Genomic DNA, 27,177 nt, shown 5'->3' on the forward strand with positions numbered 1-27,177 from the left:
TTTCCCTCTTTAGGGGTTGCCACATTATTATGGTAGGCATAATATCATTTCTAAATTACCCGTTTTTGTCCCATTAGTGTAAGCAGACAAAATTCATAGGTTACCATGGTTACACATCTCCAAATGGCAATAAGGCTGTCAGTGAAGAGATAATTTGAACTACTTTACTGTTTAATTATTTAAAAGTTGATCAACAAGACAATTTATGAAAAGACAAAGCGTAGTGTAGAATATCAGACTTAGTAAATGGTTTTTGTTTTTACTATAAAGCCACAGTTGATTCTAGTTCTGCCAAAACCATCACTGAATGATGTCAATATCGTAAAAAAAAGAAAAAAGAACACTTACTTCTTATTCTGGTTTTCCTTTCGGTCTGCAGAACCCAGACTCTGGAAAAAAATAGTAAAGAAAACACAAGAATCAGCGTCATAAGTTCAATTTATGGGCGTCCATTGTTGAGAGCTCATAAATCTCATAAATAAGACTTATGTCTGGAGTTCCACACCTCGACTGTCCTGAAGATTTAGAGAGCTATCAGGAAACTAGCTCTATGCAAAGCTGGCAATGGAAGCTTTTATACTTGTACGTACAGATAAACTTAGAAAAAAAGAGTTGGAGAGGTAGCTTGAGATATTTTTAAAAGCTGTTTTCCTCCAGCTGAAGTCAACAGAGTTCAGAGTCTAAAAGAGAAAAACTGTTACTTCCTTCCAGCGCTGCTTCTCGGAGGATATTTGAATTCATCTTTCTGGTAGAATTGACTTTTTAGGCACCAAATGAGACCAAATACACCTGCACCCACAGGTGCAGACACACAAGTAGTATCCCCCTTGTGTCCACATGCTGCGAAGGCTCTCAGCGGTGACACATGCCGAGACGTACCGTACTGTGCAGACATGACACAAAGACACTGGACACACACAGTAACGTCACCATTTATTAGGCCAGAGACGTTTTTGGAGTTTTGAAGTTTGTATTGTTCAAAATGCCATTCTTCCGCATATAACACTAATCCAATAACAACCCACGCACAGTGGGAAAATTGAAGCTCAAGGCAAGTAAAATATTCCTGTCAATCATTTGTCACCCATTGAACCAACGGCCTTTGTAAGAGCGAGTATTTGTAAAAGGGCTGAGGCTGCTTGGATCAGAAATCTGTCATGGTCAATTCCAAATTAATAATAATAATAATAATCTGCATCACATCAAATGTTGATTAGCAACAAAAAAAAAATGCACCCCCAATTTTTGAATTTCCAACCTGACATCATAGATAAATGTATTTTGAGCATGCCCGTCCATGTGTGCACTTTAATGTGCGCCGTGTGATGACATTTTAACCATAAAAAGGCTGCTCTGATGTGCCGAGTGTCTGAACGTTGACATTTTAACCACTATCTGACTCCTCAGCGCTATACTGCACCTTCATATGGTTTCATCCTCCTGGCAGGGGGAGGATATGGCACACAGGGTGGGTGACCTTTCACCCCACCAGCTCTCCTGCTGGGCCTTCAGGTAGTATCACTCTCCTCAGAGGGGGAGCAACAGATTAGTGAGCTGCATTCGACAGAAAGGTTAAAAAGGAGGACTACTGTAGGAATATCTACCATGACTGTTTTAAGAATATTAGCTGTATTTATTTTTTTTAACAGTTGTTAGATTAAGAATAAAATAAACATGGACACATTTTTGTAATTTCAGCTGATGACCAAAATCCTACAGTAAAACTAAAAAAATAAATGTTGTGAAAAAGTTCAAATATCAAACGAATGAGCAAATGCGTAATTAAACTGTTCAGTTTAATACATTTTAATCGTTTGTTGATCATAATAGGTTGATGTCTGGGAGTTCATTGCAGAAAATCTCACCTTTACACTTCTTCAAAAACTGGGCTGCTTTTGTTTTGTGTTTTATTCCATCTTCCCTGTGAAGTGCTATCCAATAAATTTTGAAGCACTCGAGTGAATCTGAGCAGACAGTTTCTCTCACTTCAGAATTCCTTCAGCTGTTCTCAGTCATATCGTGAGTAATGTGATAGTCCATGTTATCGCATTGCGTGCACATGTTTCACAGATAGGGTTGTACAACCTTGTCTGTGAAACATGTGCAGGCTCATTGACTCATTGTCCGAAGTATACTTCGGACAATGAGTCATACTTTCTTCTTTCCTTCGTTCTACTACAGTTAGATTTGAATTTGAATATCAAATAAATACAAATTTTACGGGCAAAGTCTAATATGCTTCATGACCTAGGGGACTTTTTTCCCTAAATGTGATAAAGTCTTTTCTTTGCATAACGTTTTACCTTCCTTTTGGAGAACGCTTGTGAGTTCGTCAGAGCTATGTGTTGTGAAGGTGGGTTTTGATTGAAGTGGACAAGCTCCTACAATCTTCCACCACTGTTGTATTTTGTGGACTGCAAGTTGATTTGTTATTTTGTTCATGACTCAAATCTGATTAATCTGTCAAATGAATGACTGTTTGTTTTTGCATTGCCTTGAAATGACATTTTCACCAAGATCTCCTTCGACCTCGAGTGTAGAGCAACCGCTTTCAAATGCAAATGCTACATTTGATTAAACTCTAGACCTTTTCGTCCTGCTGTTTGGATATCGTGTTTGGTTTTTAGATTTTGAGTTTGTTCTTGACTTGAATTCTTAATTTTATTGTATTTAGAGTTATGTTGGTGATGTTATTTATTGGCCCCGATTTCCTCAATTTTGGGAAATCAGAGATTGGCCGATACTTGCATGAGAAACAGATTTTACAGAGTTTTTGTAGTTTTAACAATAATTGTCTAAACTTCATTTATATTTCAGAGCACAACCTCATGGTCAGTTAAAAACAAGTTTGTATTGTTCCTAGGATATTGTTCAAGGGTATGTTTTTCAATAACATAAGATTGGAAAATTGAATGTGCATTGTGACCTTATAACATCTGACAGTGTTGCTTATAAAACAAAATAGGTATCGGCTAAAATTGAAATTGGCAGGTCAGGCTTGTTGGAGATCGGTGATCGGCCAGAAAACTGCAATCGGTGCACCCCTATTACCTAGTTTTCTTGTCAGTCAATTTTTACCTCGGATTCAAATTTCACTCCTGTCTGTAATATATAATCTGCTCACCTGCCTTCACTGAGTAATCCAAGTACTTGTACTCCTTTGTCTTTTAAATGCATTGTGTGGATCTTTTGTTTAGATCTTTTCACGTTTATCAGAAATGCTAACTAGCCTGTTTATATTAGGGTTTTGGGGGGAGAATTTGGGGTAGCACGGTGGCGCAACTGGTAGAGCTGCTGCCTCTCAGCGAGCAGGTCCCCGGTTCAAATCCCGGTCCGGGGGCCTTTCTGGGTGGAGTTTGCATGTTCTCTTCGTGCATGCATGGATTTTCTCTGGGTACTTCGGTTTCCTCCCAGAGATCAAATTGGGCTGATTGGTAACTCAAATTGTCCCTAGGTGTGAGTGAGAGAGTGAATGGTTGTTTGTCTCTACGTGTCCCTGTGATGGACTTGCGACCTGTCCAGGGTGTACCCCGCCCCTCGCACAGTGATGGCTGGACATGGGCACTAGCAACCCCTGTGACCCAAAATGGAAGAAGCGGGTAAAAGATAATGAATGGATGGATGGATGTCATTTCTAAAAATATTATAAACACAGCACTGTTTCTTGAACCATCTTCACACACATGGAAACACTGAAAATGTCCAAAAATGTAGTAGTTGTTAAACTAGGCCTGTATGGGGTGCTGTAAAGCTGCTACAAAAATATGCCAAAAACAGGAAACAAGGCACAGAGCATAAAACTTCCATGCTGTGAAGAAACCAATTATTAAAACCAAAACTTTTATCCCAATTTCCCATCTATTTCTTGTCTGTTGTTCGTCAAGCAAGTGGCATTTGTTCTTGCTCATAAGCCTTGCTTGATTGAAAACGCAAAGACAATGTTTTTAGATTTTTATTCACTTTGTAACCGGTTTCAAAAATATACAGTGTTGAGGAACCTTAAGCTGTGTTTCTGTGTAGATACAAGAAAATACTTCTGCATACTTATAACACGCTGTTCTGTTAGATCCTGAAGTGCATTCAGTCTGTCTGTATTTAGATCCTCTATTATTCACCCATTGGTGACACCTTTATTATTTAAATTTATGATACAACTTGACCTATTGGCAAGTGGATACATTTCTGTAACAGAAATTTTATGGCTGGGTGCCATCTTGGAGGCAGATTATTTAAATGTGATGAATCTAAAATGCATCAGAAAACTTTAAAACATGAGTGAAACTTCACTAAAGTTTAATCTTTTCCCACCTAAAACCAGTAAAAGCATTATCAAAAGTACTGAAGAATTACTGAATTCAGACCATTAATCTTCATTTTACACTTGCATTTTCAGAAATCCTGACTCAGTGAAAAGGCAATGGTTGCAGTACACCACACTATTTCTTCACTTCTTTAATGTCAGTTATTATAATATTGGTAAAATATGAGCCTCGTTGACTGTATACTTGTACAGTGGATCACAACACTAGGAACTGAACATGTATTTTTTTTATAGTAAATGTTGAATTGCATGGGACCACTTGAATGGGATTACAGCAGTCTGCAACACTAAACTCTATTAAAGCAACTATGCCATTAATCATTCCTCATGAGTTAATTAGATTAAAAGGTTTATTCACTGCATCAAACTGTCAAAGTGTGCATGGAGGCAGGTGTATAAGCAAAATGCCTTTACAGCAGGCACTAACAGAAACTTGGCATTCCCATACAACTGTGAAATCATCTGGAGAGTATACCATAAGCGGTTTTCCTGCCAAAAGCCTCAAAAGCATAATCTGCTTAGCATGTGTTCCATCAGACACTGACTCATGAGCAAACAAAAAAGCATAAGGAGAAGATTTTTACAGAGTTGCAATGCACAAGAAGTGGAAACAAACACACACCATTATATTTGCAGAATAAATCCACTTTGCATCCATTAATTCCAGCGCACGCACACATACCTGTTGAGTCTAATGTCACTCCACTCTCCCTGTCTTGCTTCTGTCTTGTTACCAAAACCTAAAGTCCTCAGAGCGGCGTTTAAATCGCGACTCCTAACTGCGGTTTCACCTGTTAAACTTCAACTCTTCGTCTCTGGTCCTCTGCCACCCTGCGTGACTCTGCTTTCCTTCTGATCCCTTGTCTGAAAGCTGTTGGTCATACGAAGGTTTGTTCGAAAGCTTGCTCCAATGGTGGCTGCAACCGCCACTGACTTGTTGTACTTTAATTGTGGTTGCTAGGTGATAAGCTTCTCCATTTCTGCACCCAGAGTGGAGGGAAAGAAAGGAGCGGAGATTGGGAGGGGGGGGGGGGGGGGGGGGGGGAAGGGGGTGAGGTGAAGGCGAGAGAAAGGTGGTGGGGGTGAGGAGGAAATGCTCATTATAGACACAGAAGCTGAGGGAGAATGGTCCGAAGAAGAGGGGGGAGATTTACAGGAAAAGATGAAGTTGGGCAGATGATAGAAGAAACCTTACAGGAGTTAGTTCTTCTTCTGTTTCTTTTACTGCCTTGTACAATCCGTACCATGTAAGATGGAGAGAAATCTATTTTGAAGGATTTGCCATAAACATTTGAAACAGACATTCAGAGGCATTTTTGGTTTTCTAATTATGTCTCAGATCGGAGGCAATTTGTTCAACACAATGGTGTTTCTTCCAGTTATTTAACGGTCAACAATGGTGTACCACAAGGCTCCGTCTTAGGACACACTCTTTACAATCTACATAAGTAACGTAGGTCAGATCATTCCTGACACATCCTTACATTTCTATGCTGACAATACAGTCGTTTATTGTCGAGCTAAATGAGTTGCTAAGATTTTCCAGCTTTTACAGTCTGCATTTGACATCATTCAGTCAGATTTGTTCCATCTCAAACTGGTGCTGGTGCTCGACTCTGACCTCCTTAAGGGATTTTAAACAATGGTTAAGTTCAATGCAAAAATCAATGCAGACATATCCTGATACATGCTCAATGCAGACATGTTCCTGTTTTTAGTATTTTACCCAGTTTCATAGCTTGTTTTTATTTTGTTTTATATCATGACTTTTATTTACTTTTCATTTTATGTGCTTTTTATGACCGTTTATTTTTCACCTTTTATTTATACAGGTTAATCCCATTGAGCGTCTGGGACACATTTACAAGAGAGACCTGATTTTAACAGAGTGATGACAACAGTGGACAACAATAGACAAAAAGGATGCATACAAATTGAGAATGTCTTGCTTTTTTTTTTTTTTAACAAGTGAACAATGTATTATCTTTTTATTATTATTGTTGTGTGTACCTCATCTGTGGATTGTTTGTTTTTTGTTTGATACAGGTATCTCTTGAAAATGAGTCCTCTTGACTCAACGAGACTAACCTGTATAAATAAATGTTGAATGAATGGTATATTTACTATAATCTTAATTATAAGGCAGGATTACAGTTTTTTCATGCTTGGATATTTTTGCAGGTTCAATGAATAATTCAACAGCATTATGTTCTAGTTACTTTTTGTGAGGGCACACATCTGAAGACATTATTAACATGAATATAATTTTACCCTAAAATAACAAGTTCCACTTATTTATAAAAAAAACAAAAAAAAAAACTTTATAGTTCTCTATAGTTTTTATTATTAGGTTGCTTTCTTTTTTGTTGTTTAAATGATTTTGGTAAATTTACATTGTTTGAATGTAATTAAAAGTGGACATCTTTCAGTGACAGTATTTCCTGACAGCATATTCACCTCACCCACTCAATCACATGCAGACAGCAGATAATACCTGTCTTTTCAACAAGTTGGCAGGCATAAATCTGTGATTTGTTCTTGTGAATGGTTTGATTTACAAAATGGAGAGAATATTTGCTTTTATAATTTGATTCGCTGCAGTTTTATCCAGCACTGAACTCATATCAGGTCATAAAATTACTGTATATGCTTAAAAAAAAAAAAGGACTCTCACTGAAAATAATTCAAATTATTTGTAATAAAACAATGCAAGGGTTGATGTTTGATTAGCTATCTATCTGGTAATCATGTTTGGTCTGTTTGATTTATTTAAATTTCTACTGATATAAAATAAATGCTTTTGACAAGCTTTTTAATGTAAAATAATATATTAAGCAATTGCTCACTTATTATTTTTAATTGAGAAGTTTTAGCTGTGACTTCACATAAACTGTAAATCAGCAGAAGAAATATTTTAAAAAGATGATAAATGCTAAATTTACTAAAAAAAACAACTATGATGATCTGAGTTAGACAACACTAATGCATGTAGGAAAGCAGCAAAAGCTGTGTACTGCTAAAACAGTTTCCCTCTGAATTAGACATAAGAACTGAGCAGGTATTGTAACATTTAATACATCTGCAGATGACTGCAGCTCAAAATACACCCTCACAGAAAAAGTAACAACTTTAGTAAGCCAAGACTGGCAAGAAAAATATCCTAGAATCAAACTTCTCTCATGTTCCAGTGTTTCATGTTGGTTCTCATCCCAAACTATTAGTGAGTGAAATTATTATTGTTCCAGACTGTGATTAAATAAAAAATGTAATATTTACGGCCCAAATAATGTAGGAATTCAGACTGGATATAATCCATAGACCAGGTGTTGATTATAACTGGTCGAACCTATTAGAACGGTGGTATCCAGTCCTGGTCACTGAGGTCAACTGTCCTGCATGTTTTGGAGGTTTCTGCTCCAATGCACATGATTTGATTGAATGGGTGATGAACAGACTTCTGCAGAACATAAAGCAGAAGCACAATCACATGGGTTGAAGCAGGGAATTAAGCAAACATGCAGGAAAGTGTCCTTTAAGGACCAGGACTGGACACCTTTGTATTAGAAGGTTTTAGTGTTTTTGTAACTTGTGTTTTTGAAATGTCATGAAAAAAAAAAAAAAAACTATTTAACAAGAGTACTGTATACGGTACATTATATGTTCATCGAAAAACTATTTTACAGCAATACAGTGGTGATGTAAATTAAATTATCTTGGTTCAGAAAATGTGGCCTGGGAGAAAAAAGGACTTATTTGACATTTGATCTTGCTTTGCGACCTTGTGGCAGGGGTAATGGGAAAGGTGCACAACCCCTTGTGGTGCTGGTACATATGTGCATCAAGACTCATTAAAATTACCTTGAGCAGATCAGAAGTTATGACCCAGACAAGCAAAGGTTTAACATTTGACCTTACAAGACAGGCAGTCTAGTGGTGGTAAAGATTTGTACCAAATTCCGTTATATTATCTTGAGCAGAGCAGAAGTTATGGTACGGATAAGCAACGATCTTGTTTAAAACTTGACCTTGAGTTATGACCTTGACATTGGAGCTGGGGTGATGAAAGGTGTATACAACTCTTCATCTGATGAATGAGAAGTTATAGCTTGAACAAAAGAAAGTGTATAAATGGACAGAAACTACCATAATACGTCCATCTCTCAATCGGTGTACAATTATTATTTTAAAAAAGAAAAGTATATTAACGAGTCTTAAAATAATAACTAATATGTGAACTGAAAATGCACAGAATTGTATTTCTAAGTACAGTAGTCCCTCGTTTATCACGGGGGAGCTGTACCCTGAAGCCCCGCGATAAGTGAAAAACCGCGAAGTAGGCATAGTAGTGCAAGTAGTAAGTAGTAGTTTATTTTTGTATGTACATACATGTATGTATATAAATAACTGGTGTTTTAAACCCTTCCCACATCCATGCAATATCCTAAACAATGGCTTCTAAACTCTAAATGCTCTAACACAGTAGTCATGATTTTAGACTCTGCCTCCGTGCTATTTGCCACCTGCAAGCTTTCTTGGCCACGCCCACTACTCCGCTCTGTACGAAGATCAGCTGATCAGCTGCAGCGCAAAGCTTATCCTGCAGATTGGGCTGCACAGAGATGCAGGAAATGCTAAATAATTTTAAATTATTTATTTTAAATAAAAATGCCATGCCGATCGTGCGGCTCATCCATCAGTCAGTCAATTGTGTGTCATGTCCAATCTTTTTTTGAAAAATCGTGATAGCGCAAGTCCATGAAAAATGAACCGCAAAACAGCGAGGGGCTACTGTAATGTAAAACTAAGTAAAAAAAATACAGTTAGGATTCTGTGAAATATAACTAGACAAGTTTTTTTTGCCAAAGGAACGGTTTCCAGTGTGCTCAGATCAGGTGAGAGTTTTATCATCCATTCACTTTAAATTTCACTTTCTAAAGCTTAACGTTTGTGTAGCTGTTCAAATTGTCAATTTGTAATTTAAAGTCTTCTTATAAAATTGGGCACTATTTGTGATGTTTTATTTTTAACAGTCAGAAAAACACCTATATTTCACAATTTAAAAAATGTTGCTAAAGATGATAGTATCAGCCTAAAAGCACCTCAAGATAAACATTTCTCAGAGTGCGCACGGTCTAAAAGCCCACGCTGCTCTTTACATCATGAACTTCTTTTCCACATTTAGCTGACCTTTTAGGGGGACATTTTGGCCCGTGAGATCCCCAAGGCAAGCTCTTTTCATGAACGTAGGCACAAGGCTTCGGTTAACTGACTTGCAAACCATAAATGGGCAAATCTTCATCTGCGCGTCATCGCTGTCGAAATTTCATTATTTATTTTGACTTAGTCATTCTTCTTTTAATTATCTGTTAAAAAAAAAAAAAACTTTTGAGAACGTCACTAAAATGACTGTGTGCCATCAGTAACAATAAATAAATAAATAAACCTGATTATATTATACAATAGGGTTCATATTGTTCATAAGATTAATCTGAACATTATAAAAATACTATTTCCTGTTTATTTTAAATTAAATTTACTAATTTGTCTTCACTCTTGGTTCACTTTTATTCGTTGCAAAAAAGCTGGGAAGGGGAATAAAAGGGTATTTTAATCACCTGCACACAGTGGTATGTGCTTATAGTGGGTTCAAACAGCAAACATGCTAGTTACAGTGATGCTTGAATGTTTGTGAAGACTTCATAATTTTCCATATTTCTGTATCAATAGGACCTAAAACATCAGATTTTCACAAAAGTCCTAAAAGTAGATAAAGAGAACCCAGTTAAACAAATGAGACAAAAATATTACACTTGGTCATTTATTTATTGAGGAAAAAGATCCAATATTACATATTTGTGAGTGGCAGAAATATGTGAACCTTCGTTTTCAGGATCTGGTGTGAAACACTCCGTGCAGCAATATCTGGTAATTGTTGATCAGTCCTACACACCGGCTTGGAGGAATTTTAGTCCATTCCTCTGTACAGAACAGCTTCAACTATGAATGTTGGTTTCCTCACATGAACTGCTGCTTCAGGTCTTTCCACAACATCTGGATTGGATTAAGGTCAGGACAACATGAACTTTATTCTTCTTGATCCATTCTGTGGTAGAACAACTTGTGTGTTGAGGGTGATTGTGTCGCTGCATGATCCACCTTCTCTTGAGATTCAGTTCATGGAAGATGTTCTGACATTTTCTTTTAGAATTCTCTGATATAATTCATAATTCATTGTTCCATCAATGATGGCAAGCCGTCCTGGGCCAGATGCAGCAAAACAGGCCTGAACCATGATACTACCACCACCATGTTTCACAGATGGGATAAAGTTTTCATGTGGCGTTTTCCTTTCTCAAAACATAAACTTTTCATTTAAACCACAATGTTCTACTTTGGTCACATCTGTCCACAAAACATTCTTCCAACAGTCTTCTGGCTTGTCCTCGTGATCTTTATCAAACTGCAGACGAGCAGCAATGTACTTTTTGGAGAGACGTGACTTTTCCCTTCAACCCTGCCATGACACCGTTGTTGTTCAGAGTTCTCCTGATGGTGGACTCATGAACATCAACGTGAGAGAGACCTTCAGTTGTTAGAAGTTAACCTGGGGTCCTTTGTGACCTCGCGGACTCTTCCACACCTTTTTCTTGGAGTGATCTTTGTTGGTCCACCACTCCTGGGGAGGGTAACAATGGTCTTGAATTTCCTCCATTTCTACACAACCTGTCTGACTGTGGATCGGTGGAGTCCAAACTCTTTACAGATGTTTTGTAACATTTTACAGCCTGATGAGCTTCAACAACTCTTTTTCTGAGCTCCTCAGAAATCTCCTTGGTTCCTGTCATGATCCATTTCCACAAACATGTTGTGAAAATCAGACATTGATAGATCCTGTTCTATAAATCAAACAGTGTGTCCACTCACACCTGATCATCATCATCATCATCATCATCATCATCATCATCATCATCATCCCATTGATTGAAAACACCTGACTCTAATTTCACCTTCAAATTAACGGTTAATCCTAGAGGTTCACGTACTTTTACCACTCACAAATATGTAATATTGGATCCTTTCCATCAATAAATAAATGACCAAGTATAGTAGTTTTGTCTCATTTGTTTAACTGAGTTCTCTTTATCTACTTTTAGGACTTTGTGAAATCTGATGATGTTTTAGGTCATATTGATGCAGAAATATAGAAAATTATAAAGGGTTCAAAAACGTTCAAGCACCACTGTATGTTCTGAAAGTTTACAAAAATATTGCCATATTATGGATTTCTTCGTGCCCATTCATCTTTTCACACAGGATGATTTTCTCAAAGCAAATAAAGTCCACCTGTCAGTTTCGGAAGCTTACATGGAGGAGACGCCAGCAGGTTGCAGTTTTTGGCACTTTTGTTTAATGAACAATTGTAATGTGTAGGTTTTTCCACAAAATCATCAACAAAAGACCATTGTTTCTACATTGTTGAATAGAGAAGCCTCAACGTAATTTTAATAGATACTTTGCTCCCTGTCTAAAGCTCTTTTAAACAAAAACTTTAACCTCTTGGCTAAGTTTTGAAGCTCATCAGTAACCGTAAGAGCAAAATATCTGAATACTTAAATAAAAATAAAACAGTAATTTACTTTTAATAAAAGAGCTAAAAACACTTTTAGGAAAAGAAAGAGGGGACAAGAGGCATTAAAAAAAACAAATGCGCAATAAAGAGTCAAAAAGGGAACATCTTCTTTTTCTCACCAAAGTAATCCATTAAAAATCAATGCAAAGACGATGTGAAGAATATGAATGAAGCACTCTCTTTCTTGTGCACTTTAATTTCCTACTGTGGCTTCATTTGAAAGAACTCAGACACTTCCAGGATGCAGAAATAAAAAAGGGGAAAAAAGGACAAGAAACAAAAAGGCAGAGACAGCTTTATCAACTGTAGAGCAAAAAGACAAAACAAATGGACAGCTCCAGGATAGATGCTTGTTAGCAGGTCCATGGGCAGGTGTATGCAAACAGAAAACACACACACACACACACACACACTTGTGTTGTGCGGTCTGGTTTCAAACTATCAGCAGCGTTGTGTGATGACAGAGTGACAGGGTGGGTCTTCTGCCCTCTCTGCTTCAGCGTCTCCACGTTTACAATTTCTTTATTTGTACAGGATTCCCCTCCCAAGTCTTGTGGTCTCTGTACCAAAGGGACCCAAACATGGCTCATAAATCAACACAGCAGAGACTATGGATATTTACCCATAAATCAGTGTGGCGGAGCCACCTACAATCAGACTAATAGGGCTGGAAGACGTGCTGTCATCCAAGCCATGATGTCACCGAGCCCGACTCTGTGGGTGTTGATGTTGGTGGTTGGTCTCTGGTTCTGAGTGTGTGTCTGTATAGGGGAACGTATGTGAATGCTGGTCTCTAGCTATGCGCATGTGTGTCTGGGTATTTGACGGTAGGTCTACAGTTCTGCTTGTGTAAGTGTCTGTGGTGTGTGTGCGCTGTACGTGGGAGGTAAGATGTCTGTTTATATTGATTTATATGTACGGGGTGGCCATTGTAGAGTGTGTGTGTTTGTGTAAATGTGAACATTTGTAGATATTCTTTTAGTCTGCATTTGTGATACAATGATCTATACACAAGCAATCACACTCTTGCACTTTACACATTTCAAGAAAACACACTGACATGCAGATGCACATGCATACACTTGGTTTCTGTGGTTATTGCTGGCTTACAATGGGTGTGGGATTCCATGGAGAAAATCTAAACAAGTCGAGCGGTTAGCACGGGTCTGCCACGTTTCCACACAGTGTTGCTCATTGACATAAATAACAGAGGGAGTGAAAGGGGGGGCTCTTTGTGAAATGAGACACCCATTAACTTCTCCCCCCACAGATAATTACCCATTAGATCTTGGAAGAGCAGTGGATTGAGAAATAACTCAGCTCAGACGCTAAGCGCAACTTGTAATAATAAAAAGTCACATTGTGAAATGGGCCTGGAATCCGTTAAGATGGGTTGGCTCTTTGTACCATCAGCCAGCCAAGCATTTGGATTATCAACAAAGAAAATGATGGCTTGTTGCAGGAGCTCTGCAAGTCTGTGCCTTTTGCTTTAGCTGCGCTTTGAACATGGGAAATTATGACAACAAGGGGAAAAAGACGAAAGGGAACTGAAAATGAGAAAATAAGATCAAAGACTGGAATTAATTATTGCAATGCAAATGGAAATATATGAGTGGAAGATGTAGAAGCAGATAAATAATCCATATGTATAAATTATTAGACTATCAAATCACTAAAATCATCTTATTTCGAGATTTGAGTTTAGGTTTTTGTTTAAAGCTTAAAAAACAACAACTTCAAGCAAAACCACAAAATCTCAGACTCAGAGTATATGCTTTAAATGACTCTCAGCTACTACCACGTTCAATTTTAGCTCAATATTTGTAAAACTGGATGACTTGTAGCCATCTTGTGTTGCTAAGGTTATCTTAATTTGAATTGCGTCCATTATTAATCAGTTGCAGACGTAAATCTAATGAATTATTTCTAAAAGTTTCATTATAATCCATCCTGTGGTTCATAAGAGATTTTGCTAACAGACAAACAGGGTTAACTTCAATGGTTAATGCCAAAATATTAAATAAATATCTTGTGAGGTCTGGTAGCACTTGGAGAGTATGTAGGGGAGCAGTCTCAGCTGCTACCACTCCAAATTCTAGCTTCATGTTTGTATGAAGCTATTCCTGACATGATCAAAGACCTCGATGCAAAACATCGTTCTAGAATTGCATCACTCGGGGTGGCTGCATGTTGGAGTAGCTCTGGTTCATTCTGAGATTTCGCTTTTGGAAACTTTAATTCCTCTTTTTCTGGATGTAAATCATATTTTTTGTGATGACCGTTTCCTCTAGTATCGGATGCTGTGCAGTTGGAAGGATTTTTACTGAAACTTTTGGAGTTTTGTACATTTGTTATGATGCGTAACTATGACAGCAAGGTTTGTTTGTTTGTTTGTTTGTTTGTTTTTACAACCGGGATCAGCTGACTAACACCTCAAAAGCTCAAATAGTACCTCAGCTATAGCCCCAAATCTCAAATGAGTTGAAAAGGAGGTGCCGTGGATGCATTCCCGTCTCCTTGCCGGCTGTGCTCGAGTATCTGACCACTGGGATCCTGGAGCTGGCAGGAGACATGGCTCGTGACAGCAGAAGGACCTGAATCATCCCCCGGTACATGCAGCTTGCTATCCGTAGTGATGAAGAGCTCGGCAAGCTGATGGTAGGAGTGGCCATCACACTGGGAGGAGTTTTACCCAGCATTCGGGCATTCCTGCTGCCCAGAGAAACCGATTGGCCAGCCGAGTTTGGGTGAATGGATCGGACGGCATCTGCGGCCAGTTTCTTCGGATCCAGTGTGGGAAACCTTTTCAACAGACCCTTCCTGCCTACAGCCATCAGAGTCTATGGCATCTCTTGATGAAACAAGGATAACGAATTACAACAACATTTAATCTCCCTTTGGGATTAATAAAGTATTTTTTAATTGAATTGTATAAGTGTCTGAGTTAAAGCCTTTTTTTTTTTTTTTTGTTTGCCAAGGTCAATAAGCTGTAGTGGCCATCTTGAAAAAGGGTAACCTCAAAAAGATCAGTTGTAAATAGACATCTAGTGACTACGTTCCAAGAGTTTCATTAAAACCCTTTCAGTGGATCATGGGGTAATTCAACAGACAGAAATGAAGTGGGCCTTTGGTTTTTTTTAGTGGTAGGTAATAATGAATCAATCATTATTCAAATTTAAAAAAAAAATTTTTTTTTAAAAAGTTTTTTAATAGACTTAAGCAATATTCAGGAAAAGTCAGTCTGAGCAGTTAAGATGACTCAGAAACACCTGCGATGCATCCAGTACCGATGCCTCTCATGACGTGGACACTTTACTTATAGACACCAGTGACGACAGCCTTCACCTTTTATGAATCACTGCACACGTTTTTTTTTTTTTAAACTTTTTTTGTTGTCAGCCCTACATATCCTCAGTAAAATGATGTGCCCGTGTCACTTCACTTCCATTTACTGTCATTCGCCTTAACTCTGCGCGCAGCTTCCTATTTGCATGTGTCACAACAGCATGACAAATGATCCGGAGTATGTGACTCATTCACAAAAGCAAATGCCTCCTGCCTACATCCCTCAGAGCACACCACACACAAGACTAAAACAGACCCGGCAGCACGAGATGAGTCAATGTTGATGATGACGTCAATAATCATCGTTAAAGTTCAACTTGGGTAAAAGACACACGCCCTGCGTAAATCTGTATAACGTGTTAGATTTACATTAGATCTACCGGAGAGGTCAGTGAGGCTGAACCCACTTATTTGCACACATTTATCGCTGACCGTTCCCCACAAGAAATATTTTAACGTTAAAAACGGGTGATATTATAGCTACAGTTAGGATGGCTCAGTTCTGTAAATATATCTTTTATGAGAACACAAGACAGAGAAAAGCCAGAATATGATGTTTGCTCTCAGGTGTTTTACTCTGATATCTTTAATTTGAACGTTCACATTTGTTGCAAACTTTTTTCCCAGTGGGCTGAAGCAAACAAACAAAATAAATAAATAAAACTGCTCAGTATCTCAGTCTGGTTTGGATTAAAACCAATGTGCAGACAGAAGGCGGGGAGCTCGGGGAATAAAGGTAAGAATAATATTTATTAATAAGAAAACATGGCAGCAAAACTTGCATACATGGAGGGAGCGTGGAGACAAGGAGGCACAGAGGGAGACAGAAAATAACGTCTTGACAGGACAATCCACCAACAAGTGAGAAGAAACAAAGTTGCAGAATATATGGGGACACTAACGAGAGACGATGAACACCTGGGGTGATCGGGATAGAGGACAGGTGTGACAGGAGCTGGAAACAGGAGGGAGACCACTGGGAGAGCAGGAAAAGGATCACAAAACACAAATATACACCAATCCTCACAACAGTTAAATCGTGTGACTGACTGAAAGCAATACGTGGCTCATTGGGACTAACCTGTTTAAATAAAGGTTGAATGAATGAATGAACACATCTCAACTGCGATTCTAAAAAGATTATGAGCGATAATCTAACTGTTGAAAATAGCTTTTTGTAGGCCTGTCGCAATAAACAAATCAATTAATCGCATGATAAATGAAAATTATCAACCTCATTTTCATTTTTCTGCTTTATCATTTCTTTGTGTTTCTCTCTTTCTACTGAAGACACTGAATGACAAAAGGCTCAACTTCCGGTGCTCTTCACTGACCCCTCCCTTTCTCATTTCTTTTTAAAATCTCTTTTAACCGTCCAAAATTATGCTTTTGGATCGTTAAAAGCAGCTAAGCTGAGAAGCTAAGCTACGAGCTAAGCTAACAGGCCGACCTCAGGGAAAAAAAAATCCCTCTGTCTTGTCAAAGCTCCAAAATTCACGGTTGACACTGCCTTCGTGTAAAAAGTTGTTTTTCTCTGCAAAAAGAAGCTGAGAACTTGTTTACTGATTTTTTATTAAAAGCTTTGTGTGAAAAATGCTACGCTAAAGAGTTCAAACCACACCAAGCGTCCGACATTTTGAGAACCGAAAAACAGGAAGGAGAGACAGCCCATGTCACGTCAAGGGGCCTCCCTCCCATTTTTCTTAAAGAGACATGCTGCTCGCTCCCTCACTATCCATCCTTCGGTTCAAACAGTCTAATACTGCCATCCGGTGGTCAAAAAAAGTTACTAAACCCAAAACAAATTAACCAACATTTCTTCTTAAATTTCACAATAATTGCTGATTATTGTCAAATTTCAAACTATTTTATTGTTTATTGCAATCATTTCTCAAACAATTAATTGCCCAGCAAAATTTGTTATTGTGACAGGCCTAGCTTTTTGAGCATCCTCAGTTTGGAAAATAGATTGACAAGTTAATAATTAATTTTAATACTCGTCATCAATGTAATGTAAGTCATGTATCCATCCGACGGGTATTTATAAGTAGTATCAGCAGCAGCGAATAGCTGTAGCACATCCAGCATTGCTTAAGGTACTACCGGTTGAATTAACATGTTTCTGCTGAAAAAAACATGTAATACGAATTTACTGGAACGTAAATCGAGATGCACAGAAGAATTGGCTTATGATTTTCAGAATGATCAGTCTTGACTGGGGTTGGGCTTGTTGGCACTCAAAAATCTGATATATTTCTTGTCAGTGAATGCCTCACAGGTAAGCCGTAGTGGTTTGTCTCTGGGTGTATTTTTTTTAATGAGCGATTGAAGAAGATTTCAAGATAGCTGTATGTGCCATTTGTAATGTGTTAAAAATAAAGTCAGAGGCAGCACAAAAGTTGATAAGAGCGTTTTCTGAGAAAAAAATATCTGCTGAGGAGTTCCATTTATTATTTTGGAGCAAATAGACTTCACATAGCTGACAACAGGAAGAATGGATTATAGAAAAACTTGCTGTTTTATTCCTCTGAGCTTTCAATCCGTCTGCCATGAAACACATCAAATTAGGAACTACTGTTAAAACTGTTACAGTTAGCCAAGCTAATGCTAACAGTGCTTATAAAAGATGTTGAATACAAATAAAATGTCAGCGCAGTGATCAGTTTGAGTTTTGTTTTACTAAATTAGGAACTCAGAACTGGCCAAAATTTGTATCGGCAGGTCAGAGTTGTACAATGTGAAATGAATATCAGCCCAGACAACTAGAATGAGTGCATCTCTAAATGCAAAGCTTTATGAGCAAGCATTCGCAGGAAGCCTATGAGATTTTTTTTTAATTGGAGCTGTTTTAGGATGAAAGTAATTTACTTTGGTCTTTGCCCCACTTGGACATAAGCAGTTTATCAATTAATTTAGAATTAAAGTCTGTTCTTACAAACTGAAGTTCAAGAAGCTGCGAACAACTGGTAAATATGCAGCTTTCCAACCACTGCAGGGTACTCCACTTCTTTGCCTTGCAGATTTTTACAGTTGTTGTTTGTGAGTCTATTGAGCTTTCGCCTCCTCCAACATATTCACATAGCAACATGCGTCTAAACTGGAAACAACTCTTTTCCCTGCCACAGAAATAAAGAAGTAATGAAGCAACAGGGAGACAAAATGAGAGTTGTGTAATCACAAAACCATATTTCTGAAACTTCCTCTCCAACGTGGATATTTATACTTCAAACCAAACCCAGATTCAAACTCTAACTGGAACTTAAACATGGTAAAAAAAAAGGAAATACATGTCAACGTCCACATTGCCGTAGACCTAATTTTTACAGATTATGGACAGATACACGTACACACTTCCATTCACTCCACCTACACATGCCGATGGCCATGGCTCTATTTATTTTCCCTCATTAGTTTTAAATGGCCCATCCAGACATTACTGTGGCCCCTGCTTTTAATCAGTCGAGAGAGCTCAGCCCAAAGCTGGCTTCGTCCTCTTTGAAGTCTCGAGTCAGTCCACCAAGCAGCCAGCGAACCGATGTCTCTCCTCCCTTTTCTTGCTGCTATTGGAAGCAGCAGCCCACGCCACTGAATTCTTCTGTGCTTTCCTTTGGCTTGAGAAATATGCCTATCAAAATAATGTAAACAGCTTTCATATATCTTTTTAATTGCTACAGATTAGGCGCGCTGATTAAAATTGCAGGAATAATGAAGTACATCAGTGTGTGCATACATCCTGCACAAAATGTTTAGGAATTTTTAAGCTTGGCTTTTCTTAAACTGGAAATATAGGAGTGATGGCATTGAAAGTGAAATTGAGGGACATTTTCCCCTACTATGATGTAGATAAAAGCTCCAATCAGCTTTTCAGTTCAACACAGACCTCCTAAATAATAGCACTAACTGACAGTTTATAGGTCAATTGCTTTTTATACAGTTTTGTTTGGACCCAGAAACTAAAAGTTGGTGATAATCCAAATTACTTTATTCTGCTCTCTTCTTCAGGGGTCGTTACAGCAAACAAACTCGCATGGACTTAGCAATTGTTTTTACGCTGGATGCCCTTCCTGATGCAACTACAGACCACCGAGCTACCACAGCCCTCTGTGTGGAGCAGAGAGCCGCCGTCTAGGGCACCTGGGGGAGCAGATTGTGAGGTTAGGGGTCTTGCTCAGGGACCCAGAGTGGGGCAAATGAGGGTGGAGGCAGGTGTTTCACCTTTCCCACCCACATTTTGATGTTGTCAGTCCAGGGGATCAAACCGGCGGCCTTTTGATCACAGACTCGCCTTGTCTAATCTTTGCTCCACCGTTGCCCCTCTTAAAAAAGGACAATGTAAATGTTTTTCTTTTTTTTAAATAGCATGGTTCATGCCTGGATATTCTGTTACAACAAAAACAATCTGTGTGAGTTGTTAGTAAATTAGATTCCTGATCATTGATACGTCCACACATTTGTAACTTTGAACTGATTTGAAGAGCTAAAATACTCAACAAATTGGAGGTTGGGTAAGATTTTTTTTTTCTGCTATAGTGCAAGAGTCTTTTAACATGTTTGATGGGGTGGGGACTATTTGCAACCTATACCAAGAAATGTCATTAAAACTGATTTTTTTTTAATAGAAAACATATTGGTGCAGACAGTTGGGGTCTGAGATGAACAATTTATATTATGAAACTATACAAGAATATAAGAACCCACAAAAGGTGTGTTCCTAAATACAGGATATAATGACTGGATTTTTTTCAATAATCGCGACATTTAAACTGGGTGGATAAAAACCACAAAAAACATTCATTGGATGACAAACAAAAAAAAAATCTTTAAAAATTGCAAAGCAGACAGTGTCATGAGCTGTGTCTTTTGTGTTATTGTTTAGTATTTATGTGATACTGGTATTTTATTCCACTTGTGTTTCCAGCATCCCCAGTGTGTTTTCCCTCACGTAGTTCAGCTCCTGCCCCTCCCACTCTCACCTGATTGTCATCGTCTCTCCCCAGGTGTTGTCATTTCTCCTCGTTAGTTTCCCTTTAAAGCTTGTGTCCTTTTTCTCATTCGTGTCAGTGCATTGTGCTTTCAAGCCATTCATGGTTTTTTTTCTTGGAGTTTTCCAGAGGTTTTTTTTTTTTTTTGCTTTTTACGCTTTTCATGTTTACCCCCTTTGAGTTTTTCCGAGAGCGTCTTCTAATTAATGTTTGTTGTTTTTGCTTCATCAGACTTTTTTTTTTTGTAAATAAATTATTTCCTTTTACATTTTTCAGTCGGGTCATCTGGACAGTTTCTTTTTTTTGTGCTGAAACGTTTCGCCTTCGATCCGGAGGGCTTCATCAGTCCGGATCGAAGGTGAAAAATTTTAGCACAAAAAAAAAAAAAAAAAAAACTGTCCAGATGACCCGACTGAAAAATGTTGGATTGTATACCTGGATTATTGAGCATGGACTTTATTTCCTTATACCTTTCTCTGAGTTTTGGTTCTGCATTTGGGTTCCATTTTCCTCCTCAAACATAAAACACAGTGGCTTCTCCTGAGCAAAAATATTAGAGGGGGAGATGATCATTTACTGAATCAAAGCCTGTAGGTTTGACAAGATGGCGCCAGTGTTTGAGGCTCGCTGTCTGCTGCTCCTACTATTTTTTCTGTTGTCTATTTTTATCCTCAATGCAAGTGTAAACGCTCGGATTGTCTATGATCGCCAAAAATTGCTAGACATTGGAGCTTCGATTGGAGCCTCGACTGGTAATATGTTATCGTGGAATCCTACTAGTGGAAAAACCCCGCCCTTGTTGCTGGGCATTCCAGCTTACCTGTGTCGCTTCTGGCCTTTACCTTTTCGACGGAAGCGCCGTGGCAAACGTAGCGGCTGGTTGGTGCGTTTGAAGGCTGCTTTGGGGCATCGATGTCCAGACCCATTCAATGTTCGTGGGCGGGTGCCGCGCCTCTACTTCCCGTTACGTGCGTTGGATCCTGTGGGTACCTGTTTAGTGCCTGTTGATGGAGGCCATGATGGACTGTTCCAGCCCCGTTTTCCCTGCACTCCTCGGCCCTATAGACGTGTGGTGAATCTTCACAACCTGCGACCTCTTCGCCGGGAATCTCGGACGTCAGATGGTGGCGGAGATCCGCCAATCTCTGCCAGGATCGGTCTGATAAATGCTAGGTCGCTAGCAAACAAAACCTTCGCCATTAAGGATTACTTTTCCTCTCAAAGCCTGGATTTCTTATTCATAACGGAATCTTGGACAACTGGTATGGGTGAGTCCAGCGTTTTTAATGAACTCTTGCCGCAAAACTGCTGCTATTTCAATTTTCCAAGGATGTCTGGACGAGGAGGAGGAATAGTAGCGGTTTTTAAAAGCTGTTTTACTTGTAAACAGTTGCATCCAGTCCGTTTTGGTAGCTTTGAGCTTGGTCTCTTTGAACTTCTTAGCTCCCACACAGTGTTGTGTGCGGTGGTCTATCGGCCCCCTAAATATAACAAAAATTTTATAAGTGATTTTTCTGATTTCTTGGCTTATATCATGCCACGATATGACAGAGTTTTATTGGTTGGTGATTTTAATATTCGTATCTGTTGTCCTACTTCACCTATGGCTCAGTCGTTTCTTAATGTTATTGAGTCTTTTAATCTTGTGCAGTCTGTAACTGGTGCTACCCATGAGCATGGACACACTCTTGACTTGGTCTTATCTTATGGTCTACCAGTTTTTAATTTAGTGATTGGTGACCCATTATTTTCAGACCATATGCCTGTTTTATTTGAGATAAAGCAGTCTATTACTAAGGTTAAACCATGTGCACCAGTTCGGTTCTGTCGTGTTCTTAACCCTTCTACTGCTGTTCAGTTTTCTTCTGTTTTTAATAAGAACTGTACAATCCCAGAGACTGTCAGAAATAAAACCGAGGATATCAGCAACTGGTTTTATTCTACTAGCAAAGCAGCTCTGGATTCGGTGGCACCGTTAAAAACTAGACTTGCAAAATCCAAACATGAACCCTGGTTAAATGACGACACTCGGGCTGCCAGGAGGAACTGTCGTAAAGCTGAACGAAAATGGCAAAAGGATAATTTGCAGGTGTCGCTGCAAATATTAAAGGAATGCTGGCGCTGTTATCAAAGGATTGTAAAAGACGCTAAAAGAAGATACCTGACAAATATAATTGTATCAAACAGTTGCAATCCAGCTATTTTATTTAAAACTATTAACTCTGTTCTAAATGCCCCACATGGTGCTTTTGTGGAGACTTCCCCAGCTGTTTGTGAAAGCTTTTTAAACTTTTTTGTTGAGAAAGTCACTTCTATTAGGGCACAGATCATACCCATTGTGTATGACCCTATTGATACTGTGTCTTGCCCTGCTGTTTTTAATAGCTTTGAATGTGTGACTTTGCAATCCCTGCAGGAGGTCGTTAGTCACTTGAAGCCAACTGGTTCTCCAGATGATGCTATTCCACCTCGACTGTTCAATGAGGTTTTTCATACTATAGGTCTGTCGATCCTTGCTCTTGTTAATAGTAGCTTGTCCTCAGGTGTTGTTCCTGAAAATCTGAAACATGCAGTTGTCCAGCCTCTAATTAAGAAATCAAATTTGGATCCTGCTGTCCTAGCGAACTACAGACCAATTTCAAAATTGCCTTTCATCTCGAAAATTCTTGAGAAGGTAGTTTATAAGCAACTAATGTCCTATCTCATTGAACATAATATTTTAGAGATTTTCCAATCTGGTTTTAGATCACTTCATAGCACAGAGTCAGCTCTCTTAAAAGTTTTTAACGATATATTTTGGGCAACTGATTCTGGTGATTGTGTTGTTTTGGTGTTGTTGGATTTATCAGCTGCTTTTGACACAGTTGATCACACGATTTTAATTGCTCGTCTGGAAAAATATGTGGGCCTTGGTCAAACAGCTCTAGACTGGTTTAAGTCTTATTTGACAAAACGCACTTTTTGTGTCTGTCTTGATGGCAATAGATCATCCTCTGCTCCTCTATCATGTGGTGTTCCGCAGGGCTCAGTCTTGGGTCCTCTTTTGTTCTTATTGTATCTCCTTCCTCTTGGCTCTGTTTTTAGGAAATACGGGATTGCTTTTCATTGTTATGCTGATGACACGCAGATTTATTTACCTTTAAAGAAAGCAGATTCCACTTCTCTTCGGTCTCTGTTTCTATGTTTGGAGGATTTGAAGGCATGGATGGCCCAAAATTTCTTGAAATTAAATGAAGACAAGACAGAGGTAGTGATTTTTGGCAGCTCGAATGAAGACTCTCTGCCTGTTGATTGCTCTTTGGCTCAGTATGTCAGGCCAGTTATTACAAATTTAGGGGTCAAGATGGATGCTGGTCTTAGGATGGAGTCTCAAATTAAAACAGTTGTAAAGTCAGGCTTTTTTCATTTGAGGCAGCTGGCTAAAGTAAAACCAATTCTTCCCAGACAGCATTTTGAAACAGCAATCCATGCATTTGTGACCACACGGCTAGATTACTGCAATGCACTTTACATAGGTATTAGTGATTCATGTATTTCCCAGCTTCAGAGGGTTCAGAATGCAGCTGCACGACTTTTAACAGGTACACGGAAATTTGACAGTATTTCTCCTGTTTTGGCCTCTTTACATTGGTTGCCGGTGCATTACCGGATTCATTTTAAAATACTTTTATTTGTTTTTAAAGCTTTAAATGGCCATGCCCCTCCATACCTGTCTGAGCTGCTACATTCTTACACACCCTCTCGTTCACTCAGGTCAGCTGACCAGTTGTTTCTGAAGGTCCCGAAGACAAAGCGTAAGCTTAGAGGGGACCGAGCTTTTTCTGTGATAGCTCCCAGGCTCTGGAATGACCTTCCATTGAACATAAGACAGGCCTCTTCAATTGAGGTTTTTAAGTCCCTTCTTAAAACTCATCTTTTTTTCTTTGGCCTTTTAGCACAATCTGAGATGTTTTACCTTGTTTTATTGTGTTTGTATTTTATTTTATTATTTTATTCCTGTTTTAAATTTTACCCTTCCATTTTATCATTGTATTGTATTATATAATTGTGTAAAGCACTTTGGTCCTGTTGGGTGCATAAAGTGCTCTATAAATAAAGTTGGTATGGTATGGTATGGTATGAATCACTAACTACACAAATTTTACAAAATGTTACATTTTCTGTAATAAAAATAGAAAATATGTTGCTCAGTATTTTTTTTTTTTTCTCTCCCTTCTGCAGGTCAAGGGTGTTTCTTATAAAACTAGTCTGGTTTTATATTTAAATCAGGAAAAGCTGACGCCTTGCACACCCAGCCCAACCAGCAATGGGAGTATTTTTTTTTTTTCATTTTATCTGTGGGGGAAAAAAAAAAAAAAAAAAAAAAAAAAAAACTAAACTAAAAACAGAAGGACAGGTACACAGCTTTCTGGATTAAATGACTATAGTTTTCTTTGAAGTAATAATTCTGAAATAATACTCCAGATTAACCCAATTAAACGTGTGTGTGTGTGTGTGTGTGTGAGTGCTTGCAAGAAGGCGGTTCTAACCATTGATCTTTCAGCCATAAAACAAAAATAAGCCACAGAATTGGTTAAATAAGATCCTAACATGATGGTGAAACTATTTTCATTTTCTTGTTTCTCCTCTAGCCTCAAATTTCTTTTCGGGTCGCCTCTCTCTGCTCCAAACAGAATATCTCCACTGTTGGACACAGCAGGTTTCACTGCAGCTGTCCATGCATTTGATGAGCTCACGCCAGGTCTAGTGTCAGCAGTGGATGATTAAATGTGATGAAATCAGCTGAATGTGTTCATGGGGCAGCAGATTTTACACCCCACTGAGACTCTATTGGAGGTGTCTGTTCTAATCATTGCCAACAGGGGAAGCTATGATATATAATACAATAAATCCATTTGGCAAACGTGGTCAATAAACTTTACCTTCCCTGAACTAAAAACAAGTAAAACACTAAGAATGAATCTCTACAGTTAAAGTTAATCTAAAATTGTCAAAGTAGTTAGAAAACAATACACAGCAAGCTAAGTAGTAATTTACATTAGTTTTTAGGAGGAACTACTTTGTGTGGCAAAATAATATTAAGTTAGGCTGCGCCTCACCTGCCTTTTTATAGACTGTCTGCCCCTCTGGTAGTTTTTCTAATATTATTTTGAATTCAGCAGCACTTTTACACATTTCTTTAGGTGAAAGCAGTTTCAGAAATGTGCTTGCATTTTTTTTTTAAATAGCAAAAAGAGCGTAGAAATGTGCGATTGTAAAATTATAACAAGATGTCTGCTAATACATATGCAAAGAAAGCTAAGTATTTGATATAAATTACATTATCATATTAAAAAGTTTTTTTGTTGTTGTTTCTTACTGGAGGCTTAAACTCACAGTTTGAGCTGTACTGCACATCACTACAACTGCATCTATCTGGTAACGGTGAAATGTTGAGTGACTAATGAGTAAAATGACTGACAATTCATTTTGACTTCGCTTCATGTCATCACATTTAGTCTGATACTTTAAAGTTACGGGGGTGGGTTGGGTTGGGCTGGGGTCCTTTTTTAAATTAAACATTCAGAAAGTTTGAAGCACAGGAGCGGGGTTAAAACAGCAGCACATTTGGTTGTGGTAGAGCTACTGTAAGTGGCACCGCACTGCAGCAGTGTCCGCACACGTCTCCTGATACCGAAGGGATTTATTTCATTTTATTGCTGCATGTTTGCTTTGGAGCACGATACGTATTTAGTCATGAGACATTATTAATAGAGTAAAAAACATGCTGAAAAATGAGCTCTCTGACGTGTGTGTGTGTGTGTGTGTGTGTGTGTGTTAGCGCCTGTGCACTGAATGAGTCTTGAGGCCCTTGCTGTCACTCAGTCCAGCTCTCAGGGTGGTCCAAACACTGAGCCTTTTTTACTCAGTCGCTCACGTACAGACACACGCGCACAAACAAACAAACACTCGCTGGTGTACAAGTAATTGCATGCATAACAAAGTATTCATAAAAACATGGCCATATAGACGGCCATAATGAAGCAATCAAATAACCTCAGCGCTTCCCCTCTTCCTTTCCTAAACCGTACACCTAAATATACCGCTGCCAACTCTGTCACACACAAGTTGAACGGAAGAGTTCAGATGAACTTAGCGATGTTACACAGCAACCTTTTCATGCTTCACATTTCTTGTAACAAGAGGTCTCACTGGAAAGATGCTAGGTCTGACAGGGATATTACAGAGTACGGAGCAACAAACTGATTTTTTTAAATAAGAGATTAGGCCAATCAACAGCCTCGACCTAAAGGCGAAGGTCTGTTCAACCTTGAAGAACTTGTCTTTTTGAAGTGGGGTTCAGTAATCCATAGAAAGGTTATGAACAATTAATATCTTTTTTGTAGATAGCTCTTTGAACTACTCCAGTTTGGAGAAAAGGGGTTTAGATCTGACGAGATAAACATAATGTACCGTGTTTTCCGCCCTATAAGTCGCATCAGTCCATATTTGTCTAATGAATTGGAAAAATTCATAAATATGTCGCTTTGTCGTATAAATCGCATCTATTATGCGTCACTGCTGACGTGTCGTGTTTGTTACGCGTCACCGCTGGCAACCCGGAAATGTGGGCCGGTGTTGTGCCAAAAATCAATGGGCTGCCAAATGGTGGCTTCGGGAGCGTGCACGGGAGGACTTTAACAAGAATTTAACAATATTAACACTTAAAAACAATTATTTGTTTACTTGAAATTATAGTAAATGCGTGTCTCAGTAAAAAAATGCACATTAATGGTCAAATTAGCAGCATTTTGCCGGGGCGGTGCAGTTGCTTTGATGGTCGGTCCCAGCAACAAGCAGAACCAAGGTGGAGAGACTGTGGCAGGCCGATTGTATCATTAAAAGCCGGTGAAGATTCT

This window comes from Nematolebias whitei, chromosome 17, assembly GCF_014905685.2.
Source record: "Nematolebias whitei isolate Nwh7 chromosome 17, NemWhi1, whole genome shotgun sequence".
In the NCBI taxonomy this organism is placed as follows: Eukaryota; Metazoa; Chordata; class Actinopteri; order Cyprinodontiformes; family Rivulidae; genus Nematolebias; species Nematolebias whitei.